The following is a 26,661-nucleotide window of genomic DNA, read 5'->3' as shown; positions in this document are numbered from 1 at the left end:
TTGTATCTCTGGTTAATGAGGCTGGGTATTTTTTTTTATTTTTTTTTTGCATTTGAAGCTTCTTGCTGTTTTCTGAAATATAGCTCTTCAAGATACTGGTTTATAATTACATATATATATATTTTAAATTTATGTTTGTGCTTTCATTCATGGTTGGAGTGTGTTTTTCTTGTGTGACTAATGCCTGTTTATCTGTTGCTTTTATTCTCGTTGTTGATGAGATATTGTTTTTTCATTTCTTGTGGCCTTTCAATGCAGAATGCTCTCTTCTTAATATATATATATATTTAGTAATTCTTTTAATGAATAAATATTTATGTGTCAAATCCTCAAAAATGCTGTGGGCTTAGAGAAGGAACTCCTGAAGGGGAGCTTTTTGCCAATATCCTCACTTTTCAGGGTAATTCATGCAAGGAAAGTGAAGAAACCATGGAAGTTCTTCCGGCACTACATTGCCTGAAACTATGAAGGCTCAAAACCTTGACTATGCTAAAAGTACCTTTGCAATACTTAAGTGGAAAATGTATTATTTCCTTTTTAAAATTTCACAAGGTTTCCTACTTGAATTTTTTTATTTTCTGTGAAAATTAATAACATCATGAAACAATGAATTCTAGACATACTAAGAAGTACCTTGTGGTCCCTTGTAGGAAGTAAAGCTCGGGTCTCTCCTGACTTCATACTTCATAAAACTCCAGCCCTAATCCCATATTTATTTATTTTTTTTCCCCAAATGTATTTTGATCTTGTTTTTGAAAAGAAATATAGCAGATATTTTTCACAAAGTTTTTCTTTATATACTAACAAAGAGAGGCTCGAACAAAACATTTAGATTTCTGGAAAAAAAAAAAACAACCGACTAACAGCCGGCAATCTCACCTATTTCCTGTAGTTCAAGCCTTAAGAAGATTGAACACCAAAGTGGCACCTTTCTTGCAGAACTAGTTGGAGGTACAGGTTTACAGTCTTGGTGAGAGAAATACAGATTCTTTTTAGGAAACAAACTACTTTCCCAAATAAGTAGTTGTGAACATTATACATCTAGTTCACTCAATTATTGGAGATTTCTGAAAAATTACTCCAGATTGCACCTTCCCAAAGTGATGTCATATTTCTAAACTGAGGTTTGATGTATGGCATAATACCATTCCCTTTTCTTGGATGTTGTTGCACTTTTCATGGAATACTCCAATACTTTCATCGAAGATCAAACTCTGCATTCTCATGAATAAGCCATTTACCTAACTGGACATCTGAATTGCATGTCCTGATTTAAAGTGATAGTTAAGTGTTCCATCAAATATAAAATGTCAACAAAATAAATATCTTGAAGTAATCTAACTTAACCCTTTGCAGGATTCAGACAGAGAATGGATTTGAAAGATGTCTTCCACAACCAAACTACTAGACTAAGAGAAAAGCCAGAAATTTGTCTAGTGCAAACAATGTCTAGACTCTTCATTTCCATTGTCTTTCCTTTACTGAAAGTGCCTGAAATAAAATGCACAAGCCTTGTTTCATGTTAAATAAAACCTATTTTCTGTATGAAGTTAATTTATTTTTGTGTCCATATCAGTAGGAGAACTACTTTTCTGCCCACATTCTTCCCTTCAGCTCACAAATTCTTAGAAAACTGATATCCATCCCATAATCCTAGTTAGAGGCACCAGAATTGAAAGTGGTTTTGTAGCTGTTCAGAAACTGTCAAAGTGAAATTGTTTCACAGCTTGCTGCTGCTTTGTCTCCAAGCTCACTTGATTTTCTTCTTTGCTAGCTTATAGCATGTCAAACAACATAGCTTAACATGGTATACTCAGCATTTTGTCTGTTTCTCCTGTTCATTTTCATTCCCTTACTGCCCTCTCATGCTGCAGTGTCACATTTCTCATACAGTTCAATCTACATGGCTGTGGACACAATATATTTTAACCTGCAGTAGTAGTACACACCAATGTTGTGTCAGCTCTAAGATAACACAAACGAGCATTAGAATATTATTTCATCTTCACAGGTTTCTGACCATTATTTCATAAGAAAAACATACAATGAAAATAGCATACTCAGCTGAGGAGGGATTCCAGACAAAATGGATATGCAACAGTCTACACCAAAAATTGAGCACTAAGTTGAGAGAAAATATCAATTATTTTTTTCTGTTTGAAGAAAAGGGTGTGTAAGGAACCAAAAGGCTCATCCCATCTATGTTGTTCTTTTTTCCTCTGTGTTCCTAGTGAACAGAATTGAACGTCGCGGTACTGTCAGAGGTTCTTAGGGTTCAGGGCTCTTGTTTCTCTTCCTACTCATCACCATTTTAGTTGTTAATTCTATGCAACTTTTTAATAAAAACTTGTTTGTTCCCTAGCAAACATAGCTGTTCAATACTGAATGTGCAAATTCAAAGAAATGAGTTAAATACCTTCACTTTTCTTCTTTCAAAAAGAGATGTCTATTAAATTGGCAGTGATAGAATGATGGAACATCACATGCATACATTTATTCAGTGAAAAGATCTGGCATAGCATTTGGTGAGAAAGTAATTACAATCTATGTTAACACAATATGCATGATATGCCACTGATTGAACATTGAGTTATGTTTGATGTCAGTCATTTCTGGATTTTTTTTTCCTCTTTACTGACTGAATATATTACCAAAGTGCTGGGGAGGGGAGAAGTAAATCAAAAGAAAATGGCAGGAATTTTTTTTTTTTGTGTGTGTGTGTGTGGTTCTTTTCTTCCAAGGTAGGGAGAAAAAGTATTGTTAACAGTGGTAATAAGTTAAGCAATACTTAATGATTGTCTGTCGTAATGGAGGGGGGACCCCACTGTGAGTCACTCTAATACCTTTTTGTTTCCCAACCACCACAAGTGACAGGGGCTTGTAGATGGAATATTTTGTAATAATTCTCTGTGTTCTGGGACCAAGAATGGTGGGGTACCATTTCCAGCACTTCAGAATGCAATATGAGATTTTCTCAGAATCGCTACCTTCATACTTTCTGCTTAAAAATTTTAATTATTAAAAATTTTAAAAGAATGTCTCTTTACTAACAGGCATGCTGTTAGCAGTGCCTGTTTATTTTATCAAGATTATTTTATCTGGTTGTCTTATGATGAGAAAAATATCATACAGAGCCACTATTTTGACACTAGATAAGTTTATAAAGTAACAATTTCAAATTCTGGAAAAAAACCCCACCAAAATCTAAAGTATCTGTCAGTTTATTTCAACTGAGAACTGGTTGATGCTTATTCACAGCAGATGGGAATGTTTCATACTATGTACCTGTTCAGGTTTCATACTGTTTAGACCAACCAAGTCGCTGCAGAAATGTCAAGGTTATAGCTGCTTTCTTAACTATTGTCAATACCTTTGTGGCCAGCTGATTCTCTGAGGATATGTGATAAGCTGAGAGTGGATGTACTGAAAACTAATGCCTTTTTTATCACTGAGATGGTGACATGGTTTATGGTAACATTCACAAAAAATCTCTGAAATATGATAATACTGGAATTTTTTGGTCCCTACATAAAGACAGGTGGGGTTTTTCTCCTATAAACCAGATTTTTTTTTAGAAAAACATCATTTGGAAACTAAGAAAGTATCTGAAATCCAGTACAAAATCCTTAATTCTTTATGTACTCCCTAAAATGTGACTTTTAAGCAACCAGCCTCATTTGCCTACCACTTGAAAAGTCCTTCAAGAGTCCTTGGTCAGTTACCATTGTTAGTTTTCCCATATAATGAGATTTCTTGTATATCACTAAACTCCTTATCCCTTAAGACAGTCTTATGGGACACAGGGCTTTTTTTTCGGTATTTTTTTTGCTGTAACTGGGCATTTCTCCAAATATTTAGCAGAGCGGATTTTCAGACTTCCAGGAAAATAACTACTGAGCATATTTTCATAACAGTCCTGAGCATGTGCAGAACATACAGTGAAATTGACTGTACTTTCTCACTTTTCACACAACGTAGTTCATCCATCCTGTGCAGAGAACGGAAGTCCCAATGCTGTGCCCAGGACATCCAAAATTCTTATGATAAGTTTGCTTGTTTTTCAACCATTAAGACTTGTGATTCTTCCTGGTACTCAAAATAAATAATGCCTAATCCAGTTGAGAATGGATATTTCTGTCTAAACTCAGAACATCTAGGATGCTCTTAAAAGGTGAGTTATTTATCAGACCATTTATCTTTGATAACAGCAAATTGTCCAGAGTTATACACATACATTGGTGTTTGAGGTCACTACTAGGAGATATGGAACATGAATTTGTGTTATCTTGTGCATGAGAACATAAGTGCAATGTGCTTAACTGCCAATTGATCTTATCAGCAACATTACTGTTCAAAAATCCAATTCCTCTGATCTCTCAATTCCACTTGACAGAAAGATGGGTGGAGATGGCTAGCAAATTTGCCTATTTGAACATAGTAACAGGTAGCTTTTCCTGGCACACTGTATTAGCATTGTTGTTTCTGGACAGTTTATTTCCTTATGTCTCCTGCATTTCCTGTTCATACCCTGCTACTATGGTGTAGCCCACCACTGTAGTATCTTCTGTCTTTCAGAACAAAATACATTTCAGAAAGGTGTATGAGAACACCACAAATTCCAAGAGTGAGATGATTTTATTTTTCTTGGACCAAACATGTTGTTTTTAAATCTCTACCACAATTGTACTTGCCTCCTACATTCTGGGACCAGTAAGACACATGACTGTTTTTCTCAGACTTACCTTTTCTTTCAAAATAGTTTTCTTACTGTTCATCATTTGGCCATGACTTTAAAAAGATGGAGCCTCAGTTGGTGTCCAAAGCCATATTCAAGCTGACCCCTTGACATTACTTGATTTTAAACTCTGAATATTCTTTTTCTGGATGACAAACTTCAGAGGATAATTACAAGACACTTAGCAAGAAACTAAGTGAGCCTGAATGACCAATGACTGGACCTTCACAAATCTTTTCTCTACCATAAATACCGTACCTCTTTATTATGCTTAGACATACTAATGAAGGAGAAATTGTTTGTTCTGCTTCCTGGGAGATTAATGCATATCTGTACTGATCAGGAACTGTTGAGATTTGGATACCTTGGCATAGTGTGATACCAAATTGGCACAATGTTTAAAAAAGGGATATATATATATCTCTTACTATCAAGTTGTATACTAACAGCAGTGGAACAGTCCATAACTCAAAAGGTGGTTGTAGTGCTGTTAATGACTTGTGGTTTAGGTAAACTTAAGAACTTTCAGGTTTCATACTTTCATTGACTAATAACAGAGAGCTGTAGAATAAAGAATGACAAAGAGGGGTTTGAAAGTTTTAGCGAAAATCATGTCACAGAATCACAGAATCACAGAATTTTCAGAGTTGGAAGGGACCTCTAGAGATCATCTAGTCCAACTCCCCTGCTAAAGCAGGATTGCCCAGAGCACATTACTCAGGACTGCATCCAGGCGGGTTTTGAAAATCTCCAGAGAAGGAGACTCCACAACCTCCCTGGGCAGCCTGTGCCAGTGCTCTGTCACCCTAACTGTAAAGAAGTTTTTCCGTGTGTTGGAACGGAACTTCCTATGTTCCAACTTGCCCCCCTTGCCCCTCGTCCTGCCACTGGGAACCACCGAGAAGAGTCTGGCTCCATTCTCCTTCAACCCACCCTTTAGATATTTGTAAGTAGTAATAAGGTCTCCCCTCAGCCTTCTCTTCTCCAGGCTAAAGAGTCCCAGCTCTCTCGGCCTTTCCTCATAAGGGAGACGCTCCAATCCCTCAATCATCTTGGTTTCCCTTCGCTGGACTCTCTCCAGCAGTTCCCTGTCCCTCTTGAACTGTGGAGCCCAAAACTGGACACAGTATTCCAGTTGTGGCCTCACCAGTGCCGAGTAGAGGGGGACAATGACCTCCCTCGACCTACTGGACACACTCTTCCCTACGCAGCCCGGGATTCTGTTGGCCTTTTTGGTGGCAAGGGCACACTGCTGGCTCAATGTCAATAATCTTACCTTATTTTTAGAGCAAAGCTTTAGCTCACACATCTTTCTATACTTTTCTATAGTTTAGTGTTTAAAATATTTAAAATATATTATGTGGTTTTCATACCTTTGTCTTGATTTCTTAGCAAAACATATACATATCCTCAGCAAGCATATTCTGAAACATCACTCCTTATGTAGTTGTGATTGCTATAGAGATTGTGAACTCATATCAATAAGGATTACTTGATCCATTAGGATCAAAGCATTCAGGTTCAAGAGAGAGCTCCCAAAAAGCCAACAGTGATGTCTGTGGCACCTAATAAATTTGAATCTTAACCTGTTTAAACACAACAAAATCTAGAATTCACACAGAGACTAAGCCACTACACTTTATCTCAAGCCTCCGTGAAAGTTTCAGCTTCTTCAGCAGCCCCAGGTCATTGTTCACGAATGATGCTGAAACGTTTCTACCTACAGCAAAACCTAAGCTTTTAACAGTGAGATTAGACACATATTCATCTTTTCATTTTTTCCAGGTATCTAAAATGTGGATAGGAAGAATAAAATGCAGAAAGGAGTTAGGAACATAAAAAAAAGAGACACTGAATTCATAACTAACTAGAAAAAAAATCTACAAATCTACCCATCTTTTGGGTCATCAAGACTAATTGAAAGTATAGGAGAGCAAGACAATATGTGGAAGGAAAGAAATTTATAATGGACAGGGATGTTTTGTGGAAATACAATTTCGATTTGCTTTGACTTCAGACAGTCCAGTCAAATGGTACCTTATCTCTCTCTCTTTTCTTGCATTCATGAATAAAAAACACGTCGAAACACCCATCTAACTATTTGTAATGGCTAGGTTCATTATTGTAAATCCTATAAAAATGCTCTATCCTGCCCCCAATCTGTGCACATATTTGAGTTTGTACTCTGTACTGTTATATTAAAATTAATAAGTTTTATGTACATAAACAGTTTTATGTACATAAGAAACACATACAAAACAAATCTTCATACTGAAAATGGAAAATACCAGAAATAAGGAACCAATTTGCCAAGACAGGGGATTAACTTTATAATTGTATGCTGTGCAGCAGAGCTGACAAATGGCTATCCTCACCTTCAAGTGTTGATTATAATTTGTATTGTGTAGGCACTTGTAAGTGTGCATACATGTATCTTAGAACCATGTGTACATGCGTAATTATAGATATGTATGGAACAGAGATACGTAATTATACATATGTATGGAAGATAAGAAGCAAGTACGGTTATGTAAATACCCAGAAATGGTGATTGCATTATGGTGTTATGTTTGCCATCTACTTCAAAAGATTCATCTAGGCCTCCCTATGTCACTTCAATGCACAGTGCAAGAATGTACACACATATGAACAATATTAAAGACCAAAGTGAAAATGTGCACATGAACCATCATTAATGTTGCGTATGAATATTTATTTGCATTGAATCTGGTGTTATGTCAGTAAAAGCAGTGGTGTTTCTTATTACCTACAAAACAAAGACTCCCAAACATTATTAAAAGACAAAACAAGGCTCTGTTTGTCTGTATCAAATATACAAGCTCGGATAACCTAGATAACAAAAGACTTTCTTCCTTCAGCTAACCATCCAGTAGACAGAAATGATAGTACAAAGAATTAGAAAAGGCTCGTTAAGAAAGGAGCACAAGGTAATACCAATATCAAGGCCATATGAATACCAATGTAATACCAATACCAGAGATCTGCTTTAACTGGTAATATCCCTTTTTGCCACACTTCATAAAATATAGTAGAAACTACCATATTTTTTTTTTTTTATCGTTTCCATACATTTATTTTTCTCTTTTGCTTGTAAAAACATTGTGCCTGACCCCTGCCTTTGAAATTCTATCACATTTCATATTGAAATTCGTAATAGCCCAGGACAGCTAAGTTCCTACAGACTGGAAAAGAGGAAACATAAACCCCATTTTCAAAAAGGGAAAAAAGGAAGACCCAAGGAACTACAGGCCGGTCAGTCTTACCTCTGTGTCTGGCAAGGTCATGGAGCAGATCCTCCTGGAAACTCTGCTAAGGCACATGGAAAATAAGGAGGTGATTGGTGACAGCCAGTATGGCTTCACTAAGGGCAAAACGTGTATGACAAATTCGTTGGCTTTCTTTGACGGTGTTAAAATATTGGTGTATAAATGTCATCTACCTGGACTAGTTCAAGGCATTTCATACTGTCCTGCATGACATCCTGGTCTCTAGACTGGGGAGACGTGGACTTGATGGATGGACCACTTGGTGGATAAGGAATTGGCTGGATGGCCGCGCTAAAAGAGTTGAGGTCAACGGCTCAATGTCCAAGTGGCGAGCAGTGATGAGTGGCGTTCCTCAAGGATTGGTACTGGGACTGGTACTATTTAACATCTTTGTTGGCAACATGGATGATAGGATTGAGTGCATCCTCAGCAAGTTTGCTGACGACACCAAACTGTGTGGAGCAGTCGATATGCTGGCAGGAAGGGATAAGATCCAGAGGGACCCGGAGAGTCTGGAGAGGTGGCCTCATGTGAAACTTATGAAGTTCAACAAGGCAAAGTGCAAGGTCCTTCACATGGGTTGGGGCAATCCCAAGCACAAATACAGGCTGGGTGAGAATGGACTGAGAGCAACCCTAAGGAGAAGGACTTGGGGGTGTTGGTGGATGAGAAACTCAACATCAGCCAGCACTTGCAGCCCAGAAAGCCAACTGCGTCCTGGGCTGCATCAAAAAAAGTGTAGCCAGCAGGTTGAGGGAGGTGATTCTGCCTCTCTACTCTGCTCTCTTGAGACCCCATCTGGAGTACTACATGCAGCTCTGGAGACCCCAACATAAGAAGGACATGTAACTACTGGAGCGAGTCCAGAGGAGGGCCATGAAGATGGTCAGAGGGCTGGAGCACCTCCTCTGTGAAGACAGGCTGAGAGAGTTGGCGTACTTCAGCCTGGAGAAGAGAAGACTCCAGGGAGACCTTATAGTGGCCTTCCAGTACCTGAAGGGTGCCTACAAGAAAGCTGAAGAGGGACTTTTTATAAGGGAGTGTAGTAATAGAATGAGGTGTAACAGTTTTAAACTGAAAAAGGGTAGACTTAGATTAGATATAAGAAAGAAATTCTTTACTGTCAGGGTACTGAGACATTGGAACGGGTTGCCCAGGGAAGTTGTGGATGTCCTGTCCCTGGAAGTGTTCAAGGCTAGGTTGGATAGGGCTCTGAGTAACCTGGTCTAGTGGAAGGTGTCCCTGCCTATGGCAGAGGGCTTGGAACTAGATGATCTTTCATGTCCCTTCAAACTCTAACCATTCTGTGATTCTGTGATTCTATGATATGTTTCTGAGCAATGAACCCAGCAATTTACAGTGTAAATTCATAGAATACTTACAAAAAATGAAGTAATTTCATCTAAACTGTTTACAGGACAAGCCACAACAAACTAGGTAGATTTGTAAACAGTAGAAAAATGTTGGTTGTTTTGTTGGTTGTTTTTTGGTTGTTTTAACTGATGATAAAAATTGTCAGGCTGAGAGTGTTGATACCTCCACAAGCTACAAGACAACTAAATGGTTCTCTGATCTTTTCCTTGTCTTAGAAAAATAAAGATGGGGGAGGGGCAGGGTAACATTGATATGATATTTCAATTTTTTTTGTGATATACACATATTATCCAACCATTCCTGTCGAAAGTTTGATTGTCTCAGCTAGTGCTCAGCTAATTTAACCACAGTGTTAAAACTGTCAGTGGTACCCTTTGTGCAGTAATTGAACGGTGCTAAGGAGCTTCATGACCTTTGAAAATGCCAGCTCCCAACCAAGATCTGATGTAAAGTCTTCGCAAGCACACACATCCTTCTACAAGATGTAACTGCTGCAGCTGTCACACTCAATTTTTTCTAATGTCAAACTCAGTTTGTCTTGTGTTTGGCATATTGAATTTTGTGCATACTGGTAGATGACAAGTCTTTTTATTTATTTCATTTAATGGTTTTTAGAAACATAATCAAAAACATAGTGTTGGAAAGCTTTTGTCTAAAGGGTGAAAGATAATGTCTTCTTTCTGACTACCTCCTAAGGCTCATGTATTAGTGCTCATCATCTGAAATGCCTGAGAGATTCCACTTTCTGCTAGAATGTTACTTCACCTGAAGAGTTTCAGCATTTATTTCATAACATGTAATGCAATAAGTTATCTGGCTCCAAGAATGGTTTATGTTCCTATTATAACAAAGTTCAATACATTTTTTTTATAATGAAGAGGTGCTACAGTGAAAAAGATCTATTCCTGATCCTATTTTATTACTATCATATGCATATATTTCTCTGCATTACTATATAATAAACAAATATTTCCACACAGAGAGTAAAATATAAGGTTAGAAAAGAATATGAATGATAGGTAAAAGGCAGTGGTATTTCACACTTTGGATTCTGAGCTCATTGAGGTTTTAGGTAGTTCCCAGGCACACTGAAGGAGGAGTCAAGGCCTATCCTTACACATCTGACACCTTTGACAAATATTATAATTCACCCTTAAGAAAGAATAAAAAGAAGTATGTGTATTTAACAACAAAATGCATTATCTAGAGAAATCTGGCAGTATGGGAGGGAGACTGCAATGGAAGACAGAAAAATATACAAATGTTAACAGAGCTAAAGAAAAAGAACTACTATTTTTCAGAATTATTTAAGTAATAGATTTTTGGGGATCTAGCTGCTGCATCTAAAAGTAGTCAAAATAATATTAATCATAAACAAATTTAATTTGCCTCATCTAGTTATTTGTTTGGTTTCTTGTTTGTTTGTTTCTTTGTTTCTCTGGCTGAAAACATTGAAATATTTATTAACAATAAGAATATTTCAAATTCATTTTCCTCCCTCATCAGGAGGTAATTTTTCCACAAGAGGGTCTTACCAGACTTTGGGTATTCAGAATGAACTCTCCATCAGCCATTTCTGCTGAAGCTATGTTATATTACCCGAAGTACTTCCATTCAGGTGAGAGAAGGATAGAGAATCATAGCCTCAGAATTAGGACAATGGTTTGAAGACAGGATATTTCAATACCAGATTGTGATGCAAGAGCAATTCATTCCAAACAGACAATATCGACAGGCATGAACATGATACTTCATCCAGAATACCTTGTTATTTAGTGTTTAGCACACCTTCTCTAGGAACTATGGACTCAGATTCCCTGAAGAGAAGGGGTGAGTTTTTAAGTCTTTGAGTAGAGAGGAAGGAATGGCACAGAATTATAAGTTTGTTGCAAAGACCAAACTACGGAGAAGAAATGTTTTCATCCAGCAGTATTATTCAGTATTTTTTCTATACATGTGAAGAATGCTAGGATTATTGAAAATTTATTTTACAGAAAAATTATTGCCTTTATAATTTCAACAAGTTGATATATTCAGATTCATCAGTTGACTTTGAAATATTTGGTGATTGCTATTAGGACAAGCATCTAAAGCAGAACAATGTTAACATTTTTACCTCAGGACTGAAGTGGAAGGTTAAAAATTAATATTATAAAATAAAATAAGAATATAATCTCCTTAAAAAATCCCAATGTATCTGATATCTCAAGTGGAATTCCGTGGAAAATTAGACAAGTACAAGGAACATTTCCCTTGTCCTCTCTCCACATAATGCCTTCTCCAAGCAAATAGTAAAAGTACTTTACATATGGAATGTTCAGCACTCCTAAGACTGAGTAGGATCTCAGTTTTTGTTATGGCCACAACCTAGCATGCCAACAGCATTTCACAAACCTTCAAAATACCCTGCAATCTATGCAAAAGTTTCTTAATTTTTTTCCCACCCTATCTCTGCTCAATTATATCTCCTCAATTCTAATCTTGAAAACTACAGAACAGCTCTTGCGTGCTATTACTACTGTATTACTTTTTGTCTGTATAAGATATTGACAGATTTACTCTTTAAAATGAAAGATTCATGATCACCTTTTTTCCTTACTGACAGAGGTTGAGTCTTTGAATTATGATACCCATCAATGACCTAACCATGTTCATCCAAATTTTATTGACAGCAGTGCTGTTTCTTAAAAGCATTAACACCCTCTATTGAGTAGTTCTGCAGACTGTCTTCAGCAAAAAAAAAATATAAAATCATGAAGTCTTTTCCAGTTTGAACAAAAACAACAAAGACAGCACAGCATTTAGAGAAATACTTTCAAGTTAGAAAACTATCTGACCTTTATCTAAGCAATCTGTGCCATTCTCTAGCAGTAACAGGTTTCTTTAGACAAATAGGTTTTTGGCTGAGATTTCTTAGTTTTGTTGTCCTCAGATGGATTAGAAATTCCTGCTTAAAGTTTCTCTGAAGAACCAACTTGCATATCTTCTGTCTTCCACATATGTTTTCTTACATTCCATGTATGATAGATATAGGTAAAAATGCCAACTATATTTATTTGTTCAGTTTGAAGCTCAAAGACAAATTTATTATTATTATTTTGCCAGATTGCCTGTATATGTTCACATGTCAGAGTATCTTAGTCATGTTATAAAAAAGCGTGTCATGCTGTGGTCAAAAGAAGGGAGGGCTAAAGTAAACTCTGTACAAGAAAGTCATTCAGTATCTGATAGAAAATGAAACTTAGATAACACCTTCTGGTTCCTTACACTTATATATTTCTTTATGCAACAAGGGCATGGAAGAACCTTGCAATTAGAGGAACTCTACTGTACTAAATATGTACATGCAGTAAAACTTAATCCCTAACTCAAATACTCCGTCTTCAAAATAAAGCCAACACACAAAGACTTGAGGAACCAGAAAAAATTTGCTCAGCTAAAATCAGCAAATCTGAAGCAACATCAACACAGAGAGAGAGGGATTCGTGCAAGATCACTTACAGGCAGAAAGGCAAGCAGAAGAGACGTGTCTTTGGGGTTTTATTTATTGCATTTTCTGGCAAGAAAACCACATATATGATGTACATATAGGCTTTTGGTCTGTACTGACCTCACAGAGAAACAGCATGTATACTGAAACCGTGCATTACTGTGACAGCATGTATCCAAACTTTTGGCCCGGATTCCACATCCTGAATATCCGTTTATTCTTTATATATGTTTATTATTAAACACTCTGGGCTAGAGAACAAATAAAAGCGTAGCCCTCCAATGCAGAACTTGAACACTGAGAAAGCCTCTTTCTGATGTATTATGGACTGAAAAACCTTTATAATGTTAATAATAAGAACATGAATGTAGCTCAAATCCAAGATCCACAATGATGCTAATAATTCTTATTTTCCATTAGGAAGTTCTTTGAAGTTATTATTTCATTTCACCTATGTGAAAAGCCAAGAAGAAAGAGTTAGCAGTTTTATATACAGACACTTGTATAAACTTCTGCTAGAACAAAAAATATAAAAAACATAGAAAATCAACAGTCTGGAGTAAAGTACAGTTTGTCATGGAATAAAACTACTTTCTGTGCATTAACAACACAACTTTGTGAACTAACATTGAAAGAAAAATTATTTATAGCTCTAACAGTACAGTCCTGATCAAAAAAACAATAAAGTTAATCAATAGGCACCCATTGATTTGAGTGGGTTTTGGTCAGTCCCTTTGTTTATATAAGTAATGCTCTCATAGTTTTGTTGCAGGTCTTTGAAAGGTACTTTGTATGTAATTTATCAGAAATGTTGATATACTAAAATTACTAGTTTGTGACATTGTAATTTAGTTTGTAAGATTTTATGAACAGTAAAATGTTGTGTCATGGCTACTTCTTCATAAATGTCACTCTTTATACAAGATTTTCCTGCAATAAAATGCAAATTATACTTTCTGGCCTGTATTTTCTCATTGTGACATCTGGGAATTTAGTAAATTGTAGAAGAGAATTCTACTTTTGCTGTTTTCCCAAGAGGCTACTGTATTGATATTTCCTACAGCGGCGCTTGAATTCTTGTGTGCTTAGAGATCACCTCTGGGAAGAAAAAAGAAAATGTCTCTAAGAAAAAGCTTGTATGTTTCAGAGCATTTTAGAAAGAAATTTGCATTCCTCCACCACTTCAGTGACCATTTTCTGTAAAATATACCGGGCAATCAAGAATGTCCTCTAAACACAGTCACATTGCACTGCTAGTGGTCTGAAAGTGATAGAGCTGAGAGTGGAAGTACAAATTATCTGATTAAAGGGATTCTCCCTGTGGAGCATGTAGGCAAACATCAAACCCCTGAGGGTTTCTTCAGAGGTGACTGCCAAGGTAAACTGCTTGCTATCGAAGACTTTCAAAGTTTTGAAGTTTTGAAGTTTCCTTGAACTTGAATTTCACTGAAATATTGTTTCAAACTCACAAGCTTAGGCTGGTACAATTTTACTGTGATTCCCACTTCAGTGCTTGTTTTACAGACCTGGTTTAGCTTTAAAATGTTAAAAAGAAATGTGTGGCCTTCTATAAGTACACATGCAGGTAGCATTAAACCCAGTATATTCAAGCTGTGTAACAATCAAAAGTCGCTGGGTCTGGGGCCCCAGGTCGCATCAAATGATATAACATTACTGGCTGGTGTTGGGCTCCCTAGTTGTGCTCTTTTGCTGTTGGATTAGGAAAGAGAAAAACCCCAAACAACCAAAATTCCAAAGCCTCCCAAGCCACATCTAAAAAGAGGACAGGGAAAATCCTGTGTCAGTGACAAAAGGCATACAGGATAATGGCCTCACGTTACATATCCAAAATTCTAGACAAAAAAAAGGACACTTTTTTTGAATAATAAATGACAAGAATTCTAAATTTTAGGATTGTCTTGAGAAGGGCGTGTTTTCAGTCATTCTAAAATAGAAATATTGTGATTGTCACAGGTGGTATCCATTGTACCTTTTGTACTCTTTTCCTATAAGTAGTTTTCCAGAGTAAGGTAGCTGTCTTGAATATTATACTGAGTAATCGTAACTGTAACAGTTGAGTATCATACAAATCATTGTTGAATTCTGTGCAGGGCTCCAAGAGGTTTGAACAATTCTTTGTTTGCTGTCTCAGCAAATTCTATTTCAAAATTGAGTTCTACACAAGGAGTTGCACATCTAAGGTCAAAACAATTCTTCCAACTCTAGCTTTAAACAGCCAGTTTCCTGAAGCAGTCACCCATCGCTGAAAAAGATAAAGACCAGTGGTAATGTGGGTTAGTGAGTATGAGATGAAGATGCAGCAAAAACCAAAACCAAGCACACTAAAACAGGCATTGTAACTGTTTCACAATACGAAAATGTTACTGAGGTAAAATTTTCAGTCACCTATAGAGTGATTATACCTTCAAATCTGTTAAAAATGCACATAGATGGGCTGTCAACAGTCATGATAAAGATGATTCTCCTGTTCATTCCTTACAGTGCCTTATCACCATCACATTTCCTATATGTGACCTGACACTGTCTGCTAAGAATTAATCTTGTTCCACCACAGAAAGTCATTAGGAGCCACTGATCTTCACAAAAGAGTGTTAATCAACAGCATAGGTACAACAGATTCATCAGTGTTCATGTTATACTGCAGAAAACATCATCAGAGTTTTGTTTACAGCCAAGAGTATTTTTTTTTTCCACCTATTTATTTGTATTTGTTTTTCTGCACCCTTAAGACAAGAAGTTTGATGAGTTCTGAATAAAATCTTACTCTATTGTTTTGGAATGACACATGGCTCGTTGAATTAGCATTTGCATGTGTCAGATAGAGCTTGTATGTTAGTGGCATCCAACTCAAATTCCTAAATTTTTTTGTATGGGCCATTATCAAGGGGGTCATAATCAAGTTGTACTCCAGTTCTAAGGCATAGAAATATTTGACAGAAAGCAACAAATGTTACACAAGGATTGACTGAAAGTACCTAAGTGATGTAAACTCCATGGCTTTTAAATTTCCCTGGAAGTACAGACAACATTGCTCCTACTGGATTGTATCTTGGTTTCTCTAACAGTAACAGAACATGAACATTTGTGAGATTACTCAAAGTGCAAACCTCCTTATACTGTTCTGTTAATGGTTCTTAGTTGAGATACAGGAGTGAAAGCACAGTCAGACATCCAAGCCGATTTCTTTATAAACAGCTCCACTGAGCAAGCCAGAGGTAATATCATCAGTAAGAATATTAATTTTATGGTGTAGAGAAACTAGTCATTATATTTGAACAGAGCTCATCATCTATTTAGAGGACTTTGCTACTATACTAGGGGATAGGAGGAAAAGGAAGTGAAGAAGACAGAGGGAGAAAAAAAAAACAACAAGCATTTAGCTGTGACTCATTTTTATTGAAAAAAAAATGGAAAGAAGAGAAAGAAATTGCAAAAACAAGTAGTAATTAGTGTAAAGCCATGACCACAACGTCAATGCACCTCAAAACCTAACTTGGAAGGACAAGCTTCCAAAATTAAAGAATAGCTGGACTCATGACCATTTAAGCTTTCAGCATATACTCACAGGTTTAGTTCCTGATTTTGAAAGAAACCACTTTCAGGCTGCCTGATGAAAAAGTTCAGCAGCATGGCATAGGTCACCACCAGTATGACCTATATTCAAACTAATGACCTCGAGGTAAGTAGATCTTGTCTCTCATCACAGTCTTCAGTAACAGAGAGAAATCTGGCAAACTGGCTTCCTGGCTTTCCTCTTTTAGCTGTCAAAATTTGTAAGACAATTGCAAAATCCATAGCAATAATAAATGATTAGACAGTATTTCCTGTAAATACCTTATCCATTTCTGGAAAAGCCAGTCAAGTCAAAGTGTTTATGCACCATTTTATGTGCACACACAGAGGCAAATGTACACACACATAAATACACTTCAGTGAGTAGATAAAGGACTATGGACAGTGCTCAGGATATTTCTTTTTTTTTTTAAATGAATTTAAACGACAAATAGGAGAGAGCTAGAAGGCTGTTCCAGCCTTGGCTTTGACTCAAGTGACAAGTGATATATAAAAAAACCTGTTAAGTAGTTTTCATTATGTTTAATTATTTTCTATGTATTGCCAAACTTCATAGTCTGCTATATTTCCACTATTTTTTGTAATCAGTTCTTATTAATTATTCTAATGTACATGACCATATCTTTGTTAGTGCTTAATTTAAAGCAGTTATAAATTTCCTGAAATATAAGTATGTATGTATAAGGATGTTTCACAAGTTGGAAATTACAGAATTACCCACACATCAGCCCTAAAATATACTTCCCTAATTTGAAAAGTAAATTAAATAACTTTTTTATGAGTTGGACAGGGAGAAATAAACATAAAAAAGTTCCATAGTTTGTCAATTATTTTAATGATTTTTATTCCTTCAATAAAGAGTGAATAATTTATCTTGTCTGAATTTAAATAAAAAAGAAGAAAGAAAAAATACTTACTAAAAGAGCTGGCAGTGAATTAACTGTAATGTAACAGAGAATATCACAGCTTCTGTACTAGTCTCTTTAACACGCACCAGTGAAAGACTGCAATAAAATGTCATTTGTCATTTACCACTACACTGGTCCCAAGTAGTCTGAATGATCTTTATGTGAACACATAATTGGTAAAGGGATTGGAAGAAAGATTTTTTTTTATTATTTTATTAGGTGGTTTTCTTAACTAGTGCATAGAAAAAAAAGCTGATTTTGTTAACTGTAAGGTCTCACTAGAATAGGATTTCTATGGATATATGAGAACCAGCTGAAAATAATATACATCTTTTGGCTAAAAACAGATATATCAACCTAAAATGGGTGAAATTAAAATATAGTATCATTAATTCTTTGTTTACAGAATATCTTCATAATCAGTTTAAAAACACTAAAACAAAGGAAAATCAAAAACAAAGGGAAAGAAAAAGAGAAATGGAAGAATAATTATTTCCAAACTTTTAGAAATGTGTTCAATTGCCTATGGTGAAAACCTGAAAACTGACTGGTGGGAGTGTAAAGCTGGGACATACAAGTCATAACTGCAAATGTCAACCTTTAACCTTCTCAGCAGAAATGACTTCAAAGTAAGTATTCACTTGACCGATGCATAACCTGAAAGCGAAATGGCTTGAGATCATTCTGTCTCTGACGACCTAAAAGGGACATGTGGGTCATGCCTCAGCACTCATTTGTTAGTAAAGCTTCTTAGCACACATGAAACTGTGGGCACTGAAATCTTCATCTAAAAAAGAATTTTTTTTAAGTTCCCCAAACTGGCTGAGTTTCTACGGCTCATTTACTCTGCTTCCTTGCTCTGTGCAGAGAGAGAAAGATAAGTAGAATTCATGCAGAACTACGCTATGCTATCAAGGAAAAAGTGACTCCATGGGACAGACAGAATACTTTCCTTTATGGTTTTAAAAGCCAACTGCATTTTTACACTCAATAATATCCCCTGCCACAGCATAGCCCCCATTAACCCCTCTATTTGGCAGAGCACTTATGCGTGGGGGGAAGGAGAGCCTGGAGGGGAGATGGGAGTATGACTAAAGCAAGTGAGATCATCTGCCTTCTTATATGAGACTTTTCTGGTGTTGGCTTCATATGTTACTGATGCTTGGAGCTGCATTAAATTATAGTGTTTGCTCCCTAACCTCTTACGGGAAGCCAGTGGAAGTAAGAGGCTGAAAAATGGACGAGTGGCAGCACAGAGAAGTCTCAGTTTGTGGGTACAAGCCTGCAGGACTTCTGGTGTCATATTCTGTGTAACACTAATATATGGGTGCCTGAGATCACATGTTAAAAGCCATTTGCACATCTAACACAACATTTCTCCTTCCCGGGGAAGCATGAGTGGTTTTGTTTTTTTACAGGCTCTTCGGGAACCAGTGGTGTACCTTATCCCAGATGTTCAACTGTATTTGAGCTAAATTCTGGTTTTGATATAGTATGGCCAGGTAGCTTTGGCTCAGCCCTCTGAGGAAATGTTGTGAGAGCTGTGAAGTCTATAGATCAGTTGTCTAAATAAGAAAGGTAAAACTGCAGAAAGAAATAAGTCTATTGAGACAGAAATAGTTAACTACACAAGGATTCAAGGGGAAAAACACTGACGTGAAAAGGTATAAAATGCTAAGGAAAAAACAGGGAGTCATAAGAGGGCAAGTCAGCAACACTGAGGATAAGTCCATTTCAAGCAGTAACAGAAGCTGACCCTGCCCTGATGATGTCTGATGATTGCTTGGACAGCAAAGGCTCATATTTAATATTAATGGTTAGTGTAATAGTTCATTAGCTCTAACTACCTATTCTGTGATTTAGCCATTAAATAATTGTTTTGCAATTTGAGCTGTGAACATCCTGTTTACAGAGGTACTTTGCCCATGTTAAATGTCTTCTGAACAAAGTGACTCAGAGAAGAAGTGTTACTGTGGTCATACATAAAGCTAAGTTGTGGCAGCAAAAAGGGACACAGACCTCACAGTGGCCCCGATTTATCAAAACCTGACATAGCCAAAACCAGCCAATTAGAAAAATACCATATATACACTGTATGCGTGCAGTACCTAGCACTCCTTTACCCAACTGGTCTTCATGCACCTGACCTGCGGAGATGGAAAACAGACATAAAACCGAGAAAACTGACAGTTTGTCTCTTCTTTTTCCTCAGCTTGTGCTCATGTAAGTGGCAATACAATTTGCAAGGCAAGGTCCTGGCATGAATTTGGAAGGAGAGAACCTGAAGTGGGAGAATTAACAGTTTTGAACTACTTCGAGAAGGTGAGTACATTAAAATTCATGAGACCAGGTGAGGTTTACCTAAGGGTGTTGAAAGATGGTGATAGTGAAGCTGCAGTCTCTTATCTACCGAATCTTGTGACAATTGAGGGAGGATCCTGGTCTCTGGAAGAAAGCTTACGTTATATCCATATTCAAAAGAGTTAAAAAGCAAGACTTTGGGAAACTATGATTCAGTCAGCCTCAGTTTACTACCTGGAAAGATAATGGAGTGGGTCTTTATGAAATCCATTTCTAAAAAAAAAAAAACCACATATGAATGACAAAAACGTAATTAGCAACAGTTGTCATGGGTTTACCAGAGGGAAATCATGCTTAAGCAATCTGATTGCCTTCCATGATGAAATGACTAGCTGGGTGAATGAGGAGAGAGCAGACATTGTAATATGTTTTGACACTACTAAGGCTTCTGACTCTTTCTACACCATTCTCATGTGGAAGCTGAGACTGCACAGGCTGGAAGAAGATGGTTAGGTGGGCTGAAAACTGGCTAGAACCCCAGGTTCAAAGAAGAGGAAACAATACCTTGACTATCAGTTACTGATAAACTGCATACTCCAGGGGTCAATAATGAGGCTCGTGCTGCTTGGTATCTTCATCAATGACCTGCATGGTGCTGCAGAATGTACTGTCATCAAATCTTTGGATGACACTAAACAATACAGCTTCTGTCCAAAGGGGCCTTGAGAACCTTGTGGGTCAAGGTAGAATAAACTTCATGAAGTTCAAAATGAAGAAATTAAAATTTCTGCATCTGGAGCAGAGTAACCCCATGCATTAGTACAGGCTGTGAAACAACTGCTGAAAAGGGCGTAGATGTTGTGATGAAGAGCATGCAAATAGTATGTTTTTCTCACAAGCAGGACAGACCACATGCTGGGCTACGCTAAGGAAATATATCAGCAGATCAAAGAAAGTTGTTATCTCCCTCTTTGCGGCACCAGTGGGGGCCACACCTGAAACACTGTGTTCAGTGTCACTCAGCCCCAGTTTAACAAGGATGTTGAGAAAATGGAGAGAGTTGAGGGAAGGGCTTTTAATACAGTCAGGAGCTAAGAGTTCATATTATATAAAGGGTGTTTGAAAGAGATGGGCTTGTTTGTTTTTTGTGTTGAGTGGTTTGGTGTTTTTTTTTGTTGTTGTTGTTTTTTTTTCTGGGCAAAGAAGGCAATTTAATAATAAGCTAATTGAAGGAGGGTCAGAAAAATGACATAACAAAACATCTCTCAGTAGTATTGCACAGTGTTCCAAAGGACAATGTCTATTCTGGCTTGAGACATTTGTCTTGGATCTTAGGAGAAAAGCTCCACCTTCTCTACTGGGACAGTAGTGCAGTGCTGTAACAGGCTATGCACAGAAACTGCAAGATCAACATCCTTGGAGGTTTTCAGGCTTTGGCTAGACAAAGTCTTGCCTGACCTGACCTAGTGTTGGCCATAGGCCCACTTTGAGAGGGAGGCTGTACAATACGTCCTCCAAGATCCTTTCTCACCAACACTTCCATGAAATACTACAACACTCTATAGGTAAATTGAATGACAAATATCAGTTGTCTGTTGTACAAAATGTGGAAAGGAGGGCAGATTGTAAGCAGTGTTACTGTTCTTTTAGTAACCTCCAAATGTATTCTGAAGTTGATTACTGTCTTCCAACTTGCAGATCAGAATGAAAGCTTGGTAATGACACCATTGGAACTAATCATTCCTGATCTGAATCTCTCCTTCCAACAGTCAGGATTTCATAACATGTATATTAGGTTTAGCCTTTCTACTCCACTTCTTTTTTATAGTAACATCCTTCATGCCTTAATCCTTTCTGACTTTATTCCGTCCTTCCCAATCAAATGACAGTAGAAGTTTGGCTTTGAAGCACGCTGATTTCTAAACTATTTCCTCACCACAGAAGCTTAACCTAAATATCGCAGTGTAACTCTGCAGTTAAGGAAATTCTGTGTGTGTGTATGTATTTGAAACTTGCTTGACAACAGTGAAAGCTGTATCAAGTATCCGAAAGAGCATTGAGACTTTATCCTTTTGTATGGCAGCAGGAAAAAAAAAAAAAAAAAGAATACTTACCATCCCCAAGTCTGTCAAAATATTGAACACATGAACTTGATTCTGCAAAGCCTGACCTATAATCTGCAAGTGAGTCACCCCACAAAGCGACAATATAGTTGTCAAGCCCAGTCTCCACAATATCATTGGTTACAAGCTGAAACCAACTTGTGCCATCAGAATTTGAAGTGTTTTTGAATAGTATCAATACTGCATTGTTAGTGCCCTTTGCCGAATAGTTTGCTATGTTATATTTTTTTTCTCCCAAATTAGATACAATTTACACTGTAATGTCTAATCCACTAGTTTTGAGATTGTTGATATGAATTAAGAGTGATCTATGGAGAGACAACAGGTCACAAGATGACAACCTCTCCTTTTTTTAAAACAATAAACATATTTTTCCCTTTTATTATATATCTTCCCTTTAGGAATATCTTCAGTAATTGAAGGACTATTATGTAGCAAATTCTGCCAGATGTGATTCACAATTCATAATAAAAGTTTTCATATACTAATATCAAGTTACCATTTATTACCACCACATTTGTATTTGTCCCTGAACAATAAACTGAAGGATTACTAGCACTATCCTTCTTCCTTTACACTAGTGCAAATACTCAAGCGCTCAACTCGAAAGCCCTAGTGAAGAAGATCTTAATGGATAAATTGAGAATTTGCTCGCTATAAAAGGAGCGGGACATGAGAGTTTGTTATGAGGGTTAGGAAATTTCAATATCATGCATCTCCTTGTTTAAAAATATATCCAGCAAGGAAAAAAACTCTAAAATCACAGTTTCTAATGAAATATTAAGCAGATTAAACAACTTATCGAATTGTAAATCACAGTTACCTTTGTGTTACCTACCATCCATTTACTGAAAAAAATTATTCCAATTCCTCTCCTATTTTTTGTTGGGGGCTTTGGGGGACTTTTTTTTTTTTTTAACAAAGAAAAAAGCATGCTGACATGCAGACGAGAATCCTCATCAGTACTGGAGGAAACCAAGGTACATTTCTGTGTTAAAATACACTGTCTCCTTAGGCGCAGGAAAAATAAACAGTATATTAAAACATAGTTGCCCCCATTAGGCAAAGACTACAACTAGCAGCTACAGTTGTAAAATGGTTAAGACTGTATGTACTTTGCCCGATAAGAATTCGGCAGCCCCCCATTGCTCATCCCCTGCGCCGCTCAGAGGGCAGGATGTCGAGGAGTTGGGAATAAAGGAGTGAAGGTGGGTTGGGGAAAAGGTGTTTTAGTTTTTGTCTTTGTTTCTCCCTGTCCTACTTTATTTTAATTGGCAATGAATTAAATGAGTATTTCCACAAGTCATGTGTTTTGCCTGTCAGTGCCACAGAATCCTACTGCAAACTCCTTTCACCCAGCCTTTAATTTCACTGAAACAATGTAGGAACCACCATGGCTAACAGATTAATACTAGAGTCCATGCAAATGCTGAAAACCAAGACTAAATAGATAAAAAAGGAAATGTGAAAGGGAAAACATGATTAGTCTCATTTCTGGGACCAGATGTTGAGAAACTGTAATTCCTGTTTCCCATTAATGATTTCTGCCACGCTGAAGGACTGTCTACATCAGTTCTGAGGATGCAGAAAACATTTTGTTTGAATACTGGCCAGCCACTGAGAGCAAGAGTAGTAGGTGGGATGGGGAGCATTTCAGAATATAGCCAAGGAAAAAAGGATGAGTGAAGGGTGAGCATGTAGTCTGAGGCAGTGAGAACAAGGAATGAATGCAGTATGAAGGGAACAATAGAAAGAAAGGTGGGTAAAATGGTTGGACGGGTTTTCCCTGAACGTTACTAAAGCAGTGTTCCTGTTGACATACAGGGATGCTGCATCGTACACATTAGTAGTTCAGCTCCACAGGGAACAGAAAGTTAAAGGAAACCCATCAGGATATCACAATTCAGACATGACATTTCTGTAACTGAGGGCACGCAAGGGAGCAATACTACTGGTAATATATCTTTTTGCTTTCGGTATTGAAGTGGCCATATTCCCATTTCTATGCAGCTGGTTGGAGAAAGGGGAGGCTGGGAAAACTCTTTAGTTTAAGCCTGGCAAGACATTCAAACGAATCACCTGGATTTGTGCCAAGCTGCCTGACAATATTTTGTGATCACATCCCCCAAAACACATACATGAATATAGACAACATTTTCAGACAAAATGTTTCCAAGTTTTTCAAGCCTGCTACCGAAGAAAACAAATAATCCTATTAAATGTTTTCTGTCTGCCCTTATTGTTGTACAGCAGCACAGTTCTCAAGCAATGCCATTTCCTCTAAACTCTGTAATGAGCCATTACCAGCTTTTGTGCAGCTGCCACTGCTGCTGACTTGCTTTTGTACGAGAGAGTCATTGGCAATTTACTGTTTTGCCCTGCATTTCCCAGGGCAATGAAAATATTCTGAAGCTGGTCACCTAAGCTGTCCCAGGTCATCTCAGAAGCTGGCCTATTTGCAAGAAATGACTACAACATCTGAGAATCCATTATCAGCTTATGGAAACTTCGGGAAGTTAAGCAAGCTGAATTTAGGCCTGGACTAAATAAGAAAAAAAAGGCACAGAGCCTGAGGAATTAACTGCTTTATTTGTTGGTGAGACCTGAAGGTGCAGGACAAGAAGAGTGTGCACTGTAAATACAAAGGAACTCTTGAATTTCTTGATCGCTTCCCCTCAGTCCTTCACCTTTCACTACTACTCATCATGCCTTAACTGCTTCTTCATCTTACTAGGCTGCTCCCTCCTTATGGGATTGGACAACAGGTAACACGTTTTGAAAGACCCCTTGCCAACTTGCCTTAAGCTTCACACTAGAAGCAACTCCAGCCTTTTATCTATGGCACTCTATAGCTCAGCTTTGGTATTACCATTCATATTTATGTTACGTTATTTGCAATATGATGACATCTGTCTTGGTAGAACTAGGGCATCTGATAGTACAGAGACTGCAGCAACACAGCAAAAATACTATCTGAAAATAAAATGTAGCTACAGTTGGATTTGTATTCATTATTTTCAGAAGCACATTTCAAGAATCTAGGTGTTACAACTCAGTGGGAATGCAGTTTACTTGATTTAGGGAGCTAAGGTTCTGATTTCTTACAATTATGGCAGCACGGGCAATTTTAGTCTTTTATTTTTAAGAAAAACAACTGTAGTGCTTGAGGCTTTCAGCAAAGAACTAGGAAATTTACAGGTAACCAAAAAATAATGGAGGGCTTGGCCTTACGTGGTTGTGGTTTGCAGAAGGGAAGAGAGAACAGAAAAACCTGATGATGCATTAATGACACCTCCACTGCACAGCCTCTAAATGTCCTGCCTATCAGTCAAAATAAGACCCACAAGACAGGAGCAGAAGGTAAACACATTGTTTGTGATTTTTATTTATCTTTAAATCCTTAGGAGGAGCTGAGTTCATAGTGTTGGATGTTTAGACAAGGACAGTATTTCCACAATGAACACTGTAAAGATGCAGGGAGATCTATATATATGTTAACTCTAAAGGAACCTGCTCAGGACTTGAAGCAGCCTAGCTGTAGGAGCACTGAGCATTGCTCAGGCAAATTTACCTTGCTTCTTGAGTAACTTAGCTCCTTCATAGCAAGTCAGAAATGTAAAATGTAAACATGTGTAGAGAGTATTCTGAGGATATCATCATTTGACCCCTATCTTTTATTCTTAGCTTACTTATTGCTCCCCTTCTCTTGCCCTGTTTCTCAGAGAGAAGATCTATAAAACACTTATTTCTGTTAAGCATATACCACAGCACTGAGGTATGAACAGGCAAATGACCATTTCTAATGTAATTTTCTTAATATAATGCACCAAAACTTTCAGGTTAAAGTAACGTTGCCCAGGGGATGCATCTAATTTGTAACAATTCTATTTAATGGCAGCTAAGCACATGTTAAATGGAAAACTTTCACCCGTGTCCTTTGCCTTTATTTCTATCGGCAAGATCAAATTAGTCATTAAGATTCTGAAGTGTTTGAGTTGAACATATTTTTACTTTTACACAGTATATCAGGAATCAAAATTGGTCTTTAGACCAGAATAAAATCCAATTACTTGTTTCTAAGCCTTCTGAAGTTTATCTTACCCTAGATATTCTGATGTGTATTTTAGTTTTATGCTGCTTACCAGTGAATTTCTTTAGTTGTGGAAGAGTGGTCAAAGACATCAGTTGACCTGCTCATATGGCCTGATCAAAGATGGTGAAATATTTTGGTTTTCTTGTGATTGGTGATATGTAAGGCCCTAAAAAACTTGTGACTAGTTGGGAATTCAGATGTAAATTAAGACAAACGTTGCCTAAGATATTATCTGATTTACTGATGGCATGGCATCAGTAATGTAAGAAACTGTAAGAAAAATGAAATTGAGAATATAAAGAGAGTCAGATACCCAAGAGAAAAAAATAATATCCACAACCAATTCAACAAACACATGATAGGATGCACCATCATGACTCTGACCAGGGTTAGTCAGAAGATCAAAACCTGAACTATGATCTCTCATTCAGATTCTTCATGATGAACCAGTGGCTTAGGATATTACAATCACTATATTGAGGAGGTATAGATCTTCTGGGTGAGTGTGTGTATCTGTGCTTTCAGTTGTTCTCTCATTCACACAGTCACTCAAAATCAAAGCCAAACAGGAGTGAAAGTGGTGTAAGCTACATATGGTATTCTGGCTTTTCATTACATTCTTCTGCACTTTTGAAAATTGCTTTGCCATCCATTATCCCAAATTGCTTTTACTATACATAACAATTTAATCAGGACTGTGAATCTGAGTTACTTTTTTCAGAATTTGTGATAGGTTCCTTATTTCTGAGTGGTTCT

This window comes from Charadrius vociferus, unplaced genomic scaffold, assembly GCF_000708025.1.
Source record: "Charadrius vociferus isolate BGI_N301 unplaced genomic scaffold, ASM70802v2 scaffold481, whole genome shotgun sequence".
Taxonomy (NCBI): Eukaryota; Metazoa; Chordata; class Aves; order Charadriiformes; family Charadriidae; genus Charadrius; species Charadrius vociferus.
This window is presented reverse-complemented; position numbering follows the sequence as displayed.